Below are 15136 nucleotides of genomic sequence, written 5' to 3' on the forward strand. Positions count from 1 at the left end.
AGGCCGGAAAGCCTGAAGACGTCTGAGAGCCTTTCTGCCCAAGGGCTACGAATTCAGAGGAAGAAAGGGTGGGGTGGGGCAGGGTGCAGGTGGGAAGCAGGGAGTTTGCTTCTGGCTGGATAGTGCCAATCTGATCAGCCCTCCATCCTTCCAAGAGCTCCTTGTCCCAGGACCTGCTGTCTTGGCCCCGTGTGTCCTTCGATCCCCGCCCCCCCATCTCCTGCAACCAAGCCCTGAAAACCAGCGGGCTTTGTCTGAGCCCTCTTTGATGAGCTCCTCGAAGCTTCCAGCCCCCAGAGCTGGTCCCTGCTGTGTTCCAGCAGCCCATCCATCAGGCCCTTGCACCCCTGTGTCTACCCACCTGGGCCAGGCTCTCTGCCTCCTCCTGGGCCCCCTCTTTCCTCACTCTGGTGTCCCCCCTCAGCCAAAAGAAACCCCAGCCTCTCTGTTTTGAGCTGTGTGTCCTCAGAGACATGGAGACTATCCCCTGGGGTCCCTTGAACTGCCGGGCACCGTTCTGAACATTCCATGTGATTATTAATCTTTACAACAACCTTATGAAATAGGCGCCCCATCACCCTTTTTTCATAGGAGGGGAAACTGAGGCCCGGCAAGACACTGAGTGGCTTTCTCCAGACACCCCATGAGAACATGACAAAGGCCATGTACGAACCAGGCATGGATCCTGATACGGTATACCTATCGTTACAGCCACCTTTCTTTTTCCCGTTAAAAAGGCAAGAAAGGGGGCACCTGGGTGGCTGAGTCAGCTGAGTGTCTGACTTGAGCTCAGGTCATGATCTCGCGGTTTGTGAGATCGAGCCCCGTGTCGGGCTCCGTGCTGACAGCTCGGAGCCTGGAGCCTGCTTCTCTCTCTCTCACTCTCTCTCTCTCTCTCAAAAATAAATAAACATTAAAAACTTATTTTTAAAAAGGCGAGAAAATACCCCAAAGCCTCCACTGTTTCCGCTAGTCCTGTGAGCTCCCCTTTGAAGGTCCTGCCTTGTTGTGCCAACCAGGCCTCCGGGTCGCACACCCATCCAGCCCTGTGCCGGGTGGATCTTGCAGGTGTGACAGTTTGGTTTCCTAAGACCATCGGTATTGTCCACGGGGAGTGGGATCTCGGCAGCCCCTAGAGGTGGAACACAGCCCGTCCTTCCTTTTCCTGCATTTAGAGCGGCTGCCCTGCCGTTGCATATAGCGTCTCGTTCAACAGGGAGGGACCAGGACCGCCTTCCTCGCGGAGCGGTCAGGGCTCAGGGCATTTGCAGCGTGTCCCCCGGCCACGGGCGAGTACAGAGTTCCTCCGCTTTCCAGACCTGTGATTTTTCCATTATGTGGACGCCCCTCCCCCACAAGTGAAAACCAGAGGTGAGTCTTAATCGGGCACTGGTCCTGTTGATGAAGCTGTCGTCAGAGTGTCTGTCTCGCCAGGCACTGACTGGGTCGATATCTGGGGAGTGTTTACATGACAGATGAAGCCTTTCCTGTTTCGGTGCAGCCAGCAGCCTGTGTGGGCGTTCTTGGCCAGGGCTGGACACATCTGGTCGGAAAAGGTCCTCCAAAGTGAGGTTACTGCCTCATCAAGACTCAACTGACTCTTTTGAGCAGCTTAGTGTTAAAAGCTCCAGCACGGCGGAGGCGGGGGGGAGGGGGGAGGCAGAGGGGAAGGAAGGAAAGCAAGGAGGGAAGGAGGGACGGAGGAAAAAAGAAATGGAAGGACCCTCTTTGACTTCCCTGAGCGGATCTCTGTAAACAGACATGTTTGGAATTTGTGGCAAATCCAAGCCCCCAGAAGACGTTCTCTACGAACCGCAGGAACAGGTAGAAGCAGCTTGAACACACATCTCACACACACACACACACACACACACACACTCAAGCTGGCACAGGGCTGTTCCCTAAATTACCTCTTTAAAAGTTACAAATGTATCATCTCCAGCGCCTTCACCTGGGGGAGCGTGAAAGCACAGAGCGATGGTGTTGTGCCATTGGAACGATGCAAAGTACAAGGGGTTCTTTGTCCCCGGATGCTTGTTGCTTAGGAAAGCCAGATTCCACTGATGCCAAAGGAAGGCGAGGAAGTGGGCTTTTCTGACACGTCGCGAGCCAGCAGAGAAAGGATCCGGGAGCCACTGAAGCAGGAGAGGGTCCGAAAGTGATTTGGGCTGGAGATGAAAAACTCTGAAACTTTTCTAAGGCTCTCCCTCCTCGGGGATGTTTTTCTGCTCCCGGGGGGAGAGAGGCCCCCGGAAGGTGGGGAGGGTGATGGATCTTGCCACCCAGCAATGGCTAGAACAGGAGGGAATGGACAGATCTTCTGGGCCCCTCAGTCCAGGCAGGACAATGCCAAGGACGGCAGCCTGGGCTTCATGTCAGAGGTTGTCCTCTTGGAAGAAGGTGGACAGAAAGGTCTGTGATAAGCCAAGGCAATGGGTGATTCAGGTAGAGGAGGCCACACCGAGCCGGGGGGTGGGGGGCGAGGGGCATCACTCTCCCGCAAGAAGAGCGAGGTGTGCACAAGCCATCCTGGAAGGCAAGCCGAGTGAACAAGTCCCAGGGTGCATTGAGGTATGGCGTCTCTGAGCTGCAGGCACTTGCACTAAAAATGAACTTGGGCACAGACGTTTTCTTCATCTCGGAGTCCCTGAACCACATATCAAGTGTGAAACCTCGGCTCAAGCCAGAGAAGTTCACGGGCAAAGGTCAAATCCCTTTGTGAGGTTCAAGGCGGTTCAAGTACGTCTGCTCTTGGTTGTTAAAGGCCAGCGAATATCTATCCAGGGGATTTCAGTGGTAAGCCTGGGTTTCGTGCGGCAATTACCGTAGAATTCTGATCCAGAAATTAAAATCCTAGAACCGTATCTTACAACAGGGACGGATATGCAAAAATGTGGCTGTGACAGCTCTTTTTACGATGAAGGAAAATGTGAACATCCCGAATCTTAAGCAATGGTGCGGTCATTTGGGTGCGGTCATTAGACGCAATATTATGTAGATACTAAAACTAATGGGGAGGGGCCGCCTGGGTGGCTCAGTCAGTTAAGCATCTGACTCTTGATTTCAGCTCAGGTCATGATGGCACGGTTCGTGGGATCGAGCCCCGCATCAGGCTCCGCACTGGGGGCGTGGCACCTGCTTGGGATGGTCTCTCTCTGCCCCTCTGCTCCTCCCCTGCTAGTGCAGTCTCTCTCTCTCTCTCTCTCTCAAAATAAATAAATAAACATTAAAAAAAATAATGCTGAGGAAGGGTATTTAATGAAATGAGGAGAAGTCGACAATGCATGCTTAGTGGAGGGAAAAGTTACAAAGTGCTATACCTATAATTTTGGGGGGAGCTTGCTTCCCGGGGCGCTGTGCTAACCCTCTCATTTAATTCCTACAACAATCCCTGGGGCACCGAGAGGTTAATATAGTGCCAAGGGCACACAGCTGGCAAAAGGTAGAGCCAAAGTGTCAACTTGGCCATTCCGAAGACAAGGCCCGGTCTTCTCAACCTCTAGACGCCAACAGACGTATACCTTCAGACATATCCCCAGTTGCACGGCGACAAAAACGAAAGCCATATCTGCAAGACTGCGGAGTTTGGAGAGCGGAGCGCAACACGATGTTTCCAAGTTCAACATAAAATGGGAAAAACACATTTGCGTGGAACGGAACGTACCGCCGGGCGAGTCGTGGTTGATTATCACACGTCTCAGTCTTGTGCCTCCATCAGACGAATCTGTGACATTCTGGCTTAGACGGAGGAGGTGGGCACTGGGCCCACCCCAGGGAGGGGTCACGTGGCCCAGAGCCACGGGCAAAGTCTGGCTTCATCTCTTGTACTGTCCCCAAATGGAGTCACACACCCAGACACAGGGGTAGCAGGTCAGTGTTGAATTAAGTGGCACATCTTAGGGTGAAATCGATTGTACATCTTACAATGTCGACGGTGAAATGTAAGCATTTATGCGGACCGTGAGTTTGGCGACCTTATTTGGTACTTATGTAAATACATCAGGAGACTCAGGAATTCAAAACAAAAGAAAAAAAAGGAAGTGTCCTGCAACCATGAATGAGCCAACCGTCCATTGGTCTAGTTACAAGACTTTGAATCTGAGAATTTGTACGACTCACAGCACAAACATGGTCAGATGTACATCAGATGAGTGAAAGTGCACTGACCAGTTATGGTCCATTATCCAAGGGGGAGAGTCTTACACGGTTGTCAATGGTCTGTCACTCACCACATTGTCTTCTCTTCCTCTCTTGCTCTCTCTCTCTTTTCATGCCTCATTCATCCCTCATGGTGTGCAACCATAATGAAATCAAGATACGATTACTATCTGAATTTCACCACCTCGTGAATTCCTCAACCTTTGGGAGATCTCAGGACCCTTTTGAATGTCCTTCCCAGCAAGGTATTTGCAAGAGAGTTCCTGGGCGGGGGGGGGGGGGGGGGGGGGGGGGGGGGGGAGACACAGTCTTGTGCCTCACTCCTATATGATCTTGGATCCCTGAACACACAACTCTGTCTTGGGACCCTTTAGGCAGGGACCGGATTACGAAGCCTTTTTTAAATTTACTAGACCACACAATTCTTGTGCCCAGATTCTCTCCAAGAGGTAGGTTCCCTGGAACCTCACTCTTGGAAACACTTTTCTTGGCACACTGGGCCATGTGACTTCTCCAGCTCTGACATTCTTTCTGGTCTTTACCAATGAGGGAAAAATGGAAGAAATGGCATTCCTTCAAACTGACTATAGACATTTCAGGAAAGGAAGAGACCGATTTGAAGGCAGGAGCCTTCAGCGAAGGACTCCAGGCCAGCTAACTTTCCCCCAGCAGGGAAGAGAAAACATCCACGGAGGCCGACCAAGAGATTCATCAGTGTGATCCCGAGTAAGGAATTGGGTGGACGTCCTCTGAGGTCATGCCGTGCCACGTCACTCCCAGTGGCCATTCAGGACCTCCCTTGTCACTTGTTTATTCTTCTATTGGAGAAGACCACGTTGTTTCAACTCCGGGCGGTGGCCTCATCATGGTCTTTGGAAGAACACCGCGGAACCCAGTTATGGTGTTATATGAGACTCCCAAAGGTGGCTTTCTCACTGCAGACTGAGACCTGTTTGCCCAAAAGACTGCTGTGTCTAATTCAAACTTTTGCACATCAGATTATTTTTTAAAAATAACCCCAAAGAGCAGATTCTTATCCATCTAGAACCTGTCTGCTTTGCATACCCCATGCAACCATCTGGAGGCCATCAATGACATGGAGGCTTAGAGTTATAAGACCCCAAGCTGCTATGGCCCTTCAGAGGTCTGACCCAGAGACTCCCCATTGTGTTGATGAGCAACATCGCCGAGACACGTACGCCCCCTTTTGGAATCCTGTCTTCCAGGACTTTCTTCTCCCTCTTCCTTTTGGATGGCAGCCTCTGGGCCCACGACAGCCTCTGGACAGTCTCATGCTAAGAGGGACCTACCCGAGCACCACCTAATAAAGTGTGATACATGTTACTCCCTCTGGTGACCCTGTCTTTTTTTTTTCCTAGATCCATCCCAAAGTCCCTCACACGAACCCCCACCTGTGCAGAGAGAGACGTGAGTCAGAGAAGACACTGGAGCAGACGCACGGAAACTCAGCGATGACCCCAGGATCCACGCACGCAGAGAAGGGCAAAACATCCTCCAGAGAAACCGAGGAATCCCAGCGGTAGCATCGCACAGGCCGTTCCCAGCTTCCTAAGATAACCCAGCTTCGTGGCTCCCATTTCCAGAGAGGCCGGAGTGAAGGTAGTTGACACGGATTGCCGGGGTAGACTGCCAACTGGAAGACCCGAAGAAGGATCTGCTCGCTCTCGGGCTGAGGGAGAGCACCTGTTACGAGGCTGAAGGCATGAACTATTCAGCCATGGAGCTCTGACTAATAACCACGTAGTACATAGACCTGTACGTAGTCTCCTGACAGTCCACAGAGCCCTACCCCGTTAAGGTGGTCTCCAGCTCAGGTGACCGATGGACCCGTTGTGTACCCAGCAATTTCAGGGGCAGATCCTTACCCACATGGCTACGTGTGAATGCCTGGTAAGGCTGAAATCGGCTGGTGGCATCAGCTGCTGCACAACGGAAGCATCAGTTCCCAGACTACACTGGTGGTTGCTTCTAGAAAGGAAACAAAAGCCATATAGTTCCTCTCACTAAGGTCACCGGACTTTGCTGGCTTCTTCCCTGCTGAGAGAGTCAACAGAAAATGACTAAGTGTTCTTGGCACCCAAAGCCAATATCCACAAAGATTCCCATCCCTACAGACCTGCCTCTGTGCTAGATAGCTTGTCTATTTTCTCCATCCGAAGGCATGATCTATTCCCCCACTCTTTGAGTCTGGACCTGGCCGCGTGAGCCGTTTGGGCCGGTGGAAATTTCTTGGCAGAAGCAGAAGCTTAGAGAGTGCTTGCTCATTGGGGCTTGCCCTCTTACTACTGGAGACTATTCCCCCATCCTCCGAACAAGCCCAGGGAACCTTGCCGGATATTGACAGACCAGCCATGCCAGCTGAGGCCCCGGAAACGTGAGTCACCCCAAGGGAGAACAGCTGCGCGTGGCCCAGACCTTCAAGCCACACAAAGCCCAGCCAGCGGTCAGAATGTGAAACCTAGTAACTTGTTGTTCCAAGCCACTAAGATTTGGGGCACTTTGTTACACAGAAAGAACTAGCTGATACATTAAGGATCCTAGAGTTGGGATTAGGTGCCAAATACATTCTGTAGCAGCAGGACTTTATGCCCACAGGGCAGAGGCAGTCAATTTCCTGCTGTAGCAAATTGACTTGCACTCCCCTTTGGCTCTCCGGGGCCCAGAAAACTGATACTTCTTGGCTCAGCTGATTCCCTGAGGGAGGAGAGTGGTAAGGTCAGTGAGATGGAGCAGATTCCCCGGGCTCTGTGGGAATCACTTGACCCGCTGGAAACTCTCCGGCATTTTCTGAGAGTCTTGTGATTCCGCGGAGAGGCTACGGGTCTGTAAAGAGTCCCGTGGATTTGTGGGGGTGTGCTGAGATGCAGAGTCGAGCAGGACCGCTCACCCTAGCTGAGGCGAAGCACCGTGTTTGGTTTTTTCTTTATCTCAGTAAGCTGCCTGACCCCACTGGACATACCAGATGGATGCGTCCATTGATGGTGGACTTGAACGCCGTGCAACGTGAAACTACCGTGAAAGCTTCTAAATTCGTACTCCCAGTTTCTGGACTTATCCCGCAGCAGCCTTATACCAGTTCGTGAGCTGGCAGAGGTCCCCTGGGCGGACCACACTCGGAGTAGAATTTCTGCATAGACAGCTGAGGCCGGCCCTGACGTACGTAGAGCCCCTGGCCCAGGACCGTGAACTCTCCTCGGTGGCGGGAGCCTGACTATTAAAGCTTTGCTTTGGACACTAAGCCGAATGGCATCTCTTCCACCCCCCGGGGCAAGGCCTATGGAAAATCAAATAACAGGACAACTTTTGTGAAGAGCAGAACCCTCCCTTGGGCCAGGTGCTGAATAACAAAATAATAACTCTCGACGTGTAGCACCTCATTGGCCAGAAGAAGCAGTTGTACTGAGCCCTTTGTTCCGCAACCGCCCGTGAGTCACGGTCTTGACAGAATGCCCGTCTGCGTGCCAGCCTTGCCCTGATTCGCCAGGGCAGAGCCTGCAGGAAGGGCGCTCCAGCCAGCCAGATGACCCCCCTCGGCTCCCAGCAACCATTCTCCTCGATGGAACCACCGCTTCCTTAATCTGCGGACGGCAGGAGCATAAGTAAATCCCAGAAAAAAATCTAGAGGGCATTAGGGAGCGTCCCCTGCAGCCTCTTCCCGGGGGAGGGGCTTGCAACATCGGAAAGGGGTACCGGGAACGTGCAGAAGGCAGATGCTGAGGACATGTATTTATTTTTTTATTTGAGAGAGAGAGAGAGAGAGGATGAGTAGGGGAGAGGGGCAGGGGGAGAGGGAGAGAGAGAATCTCAAGCAGCGCTCAGTGCCGAGCCCCGACGCAGGGCTCGATCCCACGACCACGCGATCATGACCTGAGCCAAAACCAAGCAAGCGTCAGATGCTTAGCCCACCGAGCCACCCAGGTGCCCCCGAAGATGCTAGGGAGATGCTGGGATGTCCCAGAAGGACCTTTAGTGAGCACCAAGATGCTCCAGGCCTTAAGTGCCTAACATACTATTTCTGTGGTCTTTGCGGCAACCAGACGCTCCCAAGCTAACCGAGGCTTGGAGAAATTCAACGAGATGCCCAAAGGCGCACGGTTACCATCCGCTTATAAAGAACAACAATTACGACTTCTACACGAGCCGCCGACAAAATGACTCTCTTTTCCACCGATCGGTGACGCCGCTTTCAAAACGTTTTCCCCTTCAACCTTTTTTGTGCCTAACGTGGATCGTGTCGGTGCCCCCCGCTGAAATACCGTCAAATCCTATTTTACCATTTCTGGGCGTCTGCGGCTCAACCTGCCTCGTCACGGTGTTTCCAAGGGCCAGTGTCTGCACGCTCTTCTTGTGAAGGGCTGTCCCTGGGCTTCTGGACCACTCTACCTGCAGGCACGGAGAGTCGGAGATGCCCGGGAGCTGCCGCACCGGCCTCCCACCCCCATCTTGGCCATCAACCAGACTGCCAGGCTGAGGACAACGAGAGCGCACGGCCCTTGCTTTGAGTTGGGGCATTTCCGAGGTGCGACTTCCCCTCCAGTGCTCCCTACAGAGTTAGGAGAAAGCTACCCTCCACAGGACGTGGAGCATACATGTCTTCACATCACGGGGCCACGATGTTTTCAACCCGAACTCACTGCCAGCGTTTCCAAGCTGGAGTCATGCGGAAACCTCCATTTCTGTCTGGCTTCTCTGGGAAAACTGGGACGCTTGGGGACACCAGCCAGGATGGCAGCCGTCATTTCCAGCTGAGCAGTGGCTCACCCCTGCCTCGTGTATTGATGAAGACAGAAGGGACTCCGATCTTAGTGGCTTTACCCAACAAAGATCATTTCTCATTCACTCCTGGGCCAGTCGGGGTCCATGAGGGCTCGACTCCCAGCTATGACTCCAGGACCCAAGACTCCTGCTTCTTCCTGTGATATGTCATAGGAATAAGTAGCATCTAAGATCAGTGGGGGAAGGAAGTTTGAAAGAGGCACGCTGGCTCTGAACCACCTGGCTTGACATTTTTCTTCGGCGTCCATTGGCCAAAACTAATCAAGTGAATCCCATTGAGCTGTGCAGGAGACAGGATGATGTAAGACAGTCCTCGGTATCTGGTCAGCATCGTCTCTGCCACACACAGATGTGTTCTCTGTCTGGCCAAATATCCACGGACCCTATTACCTACCAGACGCTGCCGTTTAAACTCTAACACCAGCCTCTTCGCTCATCCCATTACCCTGGGTTAGAAGGAACCGTATCAGATTGGAAAGCCCCTGGATCTGTGGGTCTCTGGACCTCCAGCTCCTCCTTCAGGACTGACGACTGACGGAAGTGGCCAAGGGCCTCGGACAGGCGTCCCCAGGGAGGAAAAAGCCCTCAAGCCCTCGGATGAGCTCCTCGGCCATTGACCAAAACACGCCCGTCCCTGAGAGAGAAGTGACGCCCAGCTGTTCCCGGAGGCCAGACCTGTCACCCACACCTCCCTGTTTCTATTTCAACAGACATCTGGCAGCTGGTTCAAGGACTTTTTGAACAAACATGGTTTCTTCTCTCTGCGTGTAAGCCCACTCGTCTCCTGGGAAAACAACGTATAAGATGGTTATCGTGTCTCCGAACCAGGCCACACAACCTACTTAACACAGCATGTGGTGGGAACTTCCCGCATGTGGCTGAGACCGGCCTTTGTGGGTTAGCAAAGAATGACACTACCAACCAATGCCACAGGAAAAGACCTTCTGGGGCGCCTGGGTGACTCAGCTGGTTGAACGTCTGACTTTGGCTCAGGTCATGATCTCGCAGTTCGTGGATTCAAGCCCCGCATCGGGCTCTGTGCTGATGGCTCAGAGCCTCGAACCCGCTTCGGATTCTGTGTCTCCCTCTCTCTCTGCCCGTCCCCCACTCACGCGCTCTCTCTCTGTCTTTCAAAAATAAACATCAAGAAAGAAAAAAACACATTTCAAGAGCAAGCCACCAACTTATGAATGTTTCTTGCCATTACCGCTTGATAAACTAGAATTTACCTGTATTGAACAATCCGAAAGCAGCTCACGGAGGGTCCATTTCTCCCCCTAGTGTTTTGTGTTAAAATTAGATTTCAGGGGCGCCTGGGGTGACTCATTCAGTTAAGCGTCTGACTTCAGCTCAGGTCATGATCTCACGTGAGTTCAAGCCCCACATCGGGTTCTCTGTTGTCAGCACAGAGCCTGCTTCAGATCCTCTGTCCCCCCACCTCTCTGCCCTTCCCTCCCTTCCTCCCTCCCTCTCTCTCTCTCTCTCAAAAATAAATAAACATTCCAAAATAAATAAAAAATAAAATTAGGTTTCAGACGTTCCTTACCCTCAGAATAGGTCAGAATAGGAGAGGCTTTTAGAAGCTACTAAGTATCAGTCAAAACATGAAAAATCCATTTGCTGTTTTATACAATTGCAAAAAGAAACTTAAAAAATCCTCTGTATCAATACTGTCTAGATCATAACGGCTTATTTCACTCACTTCCAAATACTTTCTAATTTCCTGGACCTGTGGGTTGTTCAGAGGTATGTCATTACTTTTACAAATATGTGAGGACTTTTCCCAGATCTTATGACTGATTTTTTTATTTACATTTTATTTATTTTTGAAAGACAGAGAGAGACAGAGCACAAGCAGGGGTAGGGCGGAGAGAGATGGGACACAGAATCCGAAGCAGGCTCCAGGCTCTGACCTGTCAGCACAGTGCCCGACGCAGGGCTCGAGCTCACGAACCTCGAAATCATGACTTGAGCCGAAGTCGGACGCTTAACTGACTGAGCCACCCAGGCGCCCCTGATTTTTTTATTTAATTCAGTTGTCGTAAGAGGACATACTCTGTCTGACATTAATCATTTTAAATTCATCAGGACTTCTTTAGGGTCCTAATACAGCTTATTTTGATTAACGTGCCGTGTGCACTTGAAAAGTTTAGATATTTCCAGTCTTTGTATTTTTTTAAAGATGTTTTATTCCTTAGTGTACAATGACTGCCTAATTTTTTTGATGTAAACTCATTAAATTCAAAGAAAAATAGTTTTAAAAAGTTTATATATTTTGGGGCGCCTGGTGGCTCAGTCAGTTGAGCGTCCAACTTCGGCTCAGGTCATGATCTCGTGGTTCGTGAGTTCGAGGCCCGCGTCGGGCTCTTTGCTGACAGCTCAGAGCCTGGAGCCTGCTTCGGATTCTGTGTCCCGTCTCTCTCCGCCCTACCCCTGCTTGTGCTCTGTCTCTCTCTGTCTTTCAAAAGTGCGTAGACATTAAAAAACATTTTTTTGAATAAATAAATAAAATAAAAAGTTTATATATTTTACAGTTTCTGGGCAGGGAAATGTTAATTACAAATGTTACCTAGATCCATTTGCTGAGAGTGTGGTTCAAGCCTTCTGTATCCTTTCTGATTTTCTATTTTTTTTTCTTCAAATATTAAGGAAAGGGGGTTGTAACATCTAATGCTAATGGTGGATGTGGCTTTTCTGTTTTTGCTCCCTTTATTTTGGACTTCTTTTATGTGCATACACATTTATGATTGTTGTGTCCTCTTGATGGGTCGATCCTTTTATTATCATAACATGTATCTCGGCCCTGAAGTCTGATAGTAACTGTCTGATGTTAACTTAATCACCCTGGCTTTTTAAAAATTGGTCTTAGTATATCATATCTTTTCCCCTTCTTTTCCTTCTACGCTAGTTATGTCCTTATATATACAGTGCGTTTCTGAGATCAATGTTCTTTGTTGCTTGATGTCCAGGGTCCAGTTTACACGTATTTTGTCTGGGTTTTTTTGTTGTTTTTTTTTTTTTGAGAGGAGGGTGTTTCTGGCCAGAGGGTAAGTCCAGTTCCTAACATGCCTTCTTGGCCACACGTTAAAGTCCCTCTGTTTGCTTTTTGATCAGTATTTTCCAAACAGCCAAGGGTCCTTATCGCTGGTCCGTACATGACTCATCCGCCAAGAATCTGCTCCCAGATCACCTCCTTCGTGAAGCTTCTCCTGACATTTCCCCCCCAGCCCCACACCCTTCGTAGAGAATAGAGTTTGTCTATTCACAAGAATACATTCCAAGCACCTCATGAGTTCCCACAGTGGGGTTCCCCAACACAGCCTACCTGTTTTTCCTAAATGCAGTTTTCTGGATGAGAATAATTGCTTCCTTAGGGATCTTTACCTTCTTCTGGTTTCCATCATTGTCATTAGCAACCGGCCTTTTGTCTCAAGATTGTCTTCCATGACGGTACTGAGATAGGATTTTACTACACTGCGAAGATAATTGTGCGGGGCCCCTCCTCCCCTCCCCCACCCCCCTCCATAGAGAACCCAGCCTCTCTGGAACTTGACTGATGTGTGATCGGCTGGTCTCCTCACTAGTTTGGTGACTGGTTCCTGCCCATACATGTCACACAGCGCCCGCAGCAAAATTAAAATCATTGCGTGTCTAAGTAAGCTGTGGTCCATCTAGACAATGGAAGATTATTCAGTACAAGAAGGAAATGAGCTCTCGAGCCACGAAATGACATAGAGGAAACTCAACTGCCTATCACCCAAGCGAAAGAAGCCCATCTGACCGTATGCCATTCTGAAGAAAGCAAAATTATGGAGACACAAAAAGGATCAGCGATTGCCAGGGGCTTGGGGAGATGTGAGGGATGAACAGGCAGGGCTAAAAAGATTTTTAGGGCAGTGAAATTACTCTGTATACTATGACGTTGATATTGGCAGAGGCGGTCTGTCCGTGTGGGTAGAGCTCTACGAGACATCTCTGTACCTTCTCCTGCAACTCCTCTAAAAAAAAAAAAAATGAAGCCTTGTAAAAATCGTGTGTGACTGTGTGACTACTCACAGGCTGTTGACACTGTGAATACCAAATCCAGTTGTTAAGAGTCTAATTATACTTGGGGCGCCTGGGCGGCTCGGTCGGTTAAGCGTCCAGCTTTTGGTTTCGGCTCAGGTCGTGATCTCACGGTTTGCGAGATTTGAACCTTGCGTCGGGCTCTGCACGGACAGCAGGGATCCTGCTTGGGATTCTCTCCCTCCCCTTCTCTCTCTGCCCCTTCCCCGCTTTCTCTCCATCTCTTTCTCTCTCAAAAGCATATTTAAAAAAACACATAAAAAAGAAGAATCTGATTACATTCGATTACATTTTTATTTCTTCGCGTTATTTCTTTACTGTACTCCTCCCTTAATCTATAAGGCTTGGAAAACTGAGACTTCCCTTGCGTTTCCCGATTACTGTGCCTAATTATAGTCCCTGGCATAAAATAAGCACTTCACTAATATTTGTTGAATGAATGAATGAGAGCATAGTTAGAAAAACGCACGAATCTCCAAACCTCCATGTATTTCTAGGATGCCTGCCCTGTGGTGACCTGATGCTTATATGCACCACCCTTTGGCTGCTGAGCATTGCTTTGAGCTCTTTTCCAACTCACTTATTCACATCGCTTTGAAACATCTAATATTTCCAACCTAATGGTGCACCTTGTATCCATCCATTCTGTCACTCCGACTTGAAGACTGGTTTAAAAAACAAAACAAAACAAAACAAAAGGCGCGCCCGGGTGGCTCAGTCGGGTAAGCATCGGACTTCGGCTCAGGTCACCATCTCACGGTTTGTGGGTTCAAGCCCCGCGTCGGGCACTGTGCTGACAGCTCGGAGCCTGGAGCCTGCTGCGGATTCTGTGTCTCCCTCTTTCTCTCTGCCCCTTCCCTGCTCACGCTCTGCCTCTGTCTCTCTCTCAAAAATAAACATTAAAACAAAAACAAAAAACAAGAAAGTAGTAGAGTAGAATCATAGGATGTCTCAAGAAGGCCTAGTGTCATGACAGCCACAGTGATAAGGGCCATCAGGACATTATTATCATTCTCCCATCCTCTATGCTGCTTCCTGAGCACCTAGTGCGTGCCGGGACTTTGAGAGCCTTTCTATGACAAGGTCGAACCCTTTCTGCTTTTCAGTCTGATTAAACACTTAGGAGCCTTGCATGTAAAGACTCACTGTTATCATTATTCTTATTCCCATTTTAAACATGAGGAAAAAGAGGTTCAGGGTGTAAACACATTTCCCGAGTCCATTAGCCGGAAGACAAGAATCAGACCTTCCTGTGAGAGCATGATGCCCCTGCCACTAGCTTTCTCTAAAGCTTTCATTTGGGGGGTCGCCCGGGTGGCTCAGTCCGTTAAGCGTCCGACTTCGGCTCAGGTCACGATCTCACAGATGGTGGGTTCGAGCCCCGCGTCGGGCTCTGTGCTGTCAGCTCAGAGCCTGGAGCCAGCTTCGGAGTCTGTGTCTCCCTCTCTCTTTCTCTGCCCACCCCCCTTGCATTCTCTCTTTCTCTCTCTCTCTCTCAAAAATAAATAAATAACATTAAAAATATTTTTTAAAATAAAAACATAAAGCTTTCACTTGCTCCCTGGTTCACTTTATCTCAAAAGCATGAACCCTTGCCAGTGTTGGGTCCCCAGAAGGGTGGGCACGGGAACTCTCGACCAGCCACGGCTTGGAACAGGGTCAGGCTTTTCTGTGAACTATTTGAAGGCATCTGATGAAAGGCTGTTCGGTGAGAACATTCAGTCATGCTCAAAACATCTGAGGGACGGAACTATGTTTATCCAGACCTGGCAAGTCCTGTGCTCAAAACTATTTTCCTGGAGCACTCTAGAGGACTTCGTCTTTGCCAGGGAATGTTCCTATAACGTTTCTCTCTCGAGTCGGAGGGAATCACCAGCCCCACTCTCTACGTGCGGGGACAGCAGCTGCCGGTGTCACTGGACTCCCCGGCAGGCTCGCGGGGGGTGTGGGAACATTCAGTTTTCATCGAGGTTTATAAACACCTCGTTCATCGTGCAGCCCTCCGGGCAAGTGCATGGGGACGCTGCGGCCCTACAGATTCCCAGGATGTCCAGACTGGTTTATTGGTTGCCGTGCTGGATTCTGTCGCTCTTTTTTCGGCCGCACACTCCAGCCG

The sequence above is a fragment of the Panthera leo genome, chromosome E1 (genome assembly GCF_018350215.1).
Source record: "Panthera leo isolate Ple1 chromosome E1, P.leo_Ple1_pat1.1, whole genome shotgun sequence".
In the NCBI taxonomy this organism is placed as follows: Eukaryota; Metazoa; Chordata; class Mammalia; order Carnivora; family Felidae; genus Panthera; species Panthera leo.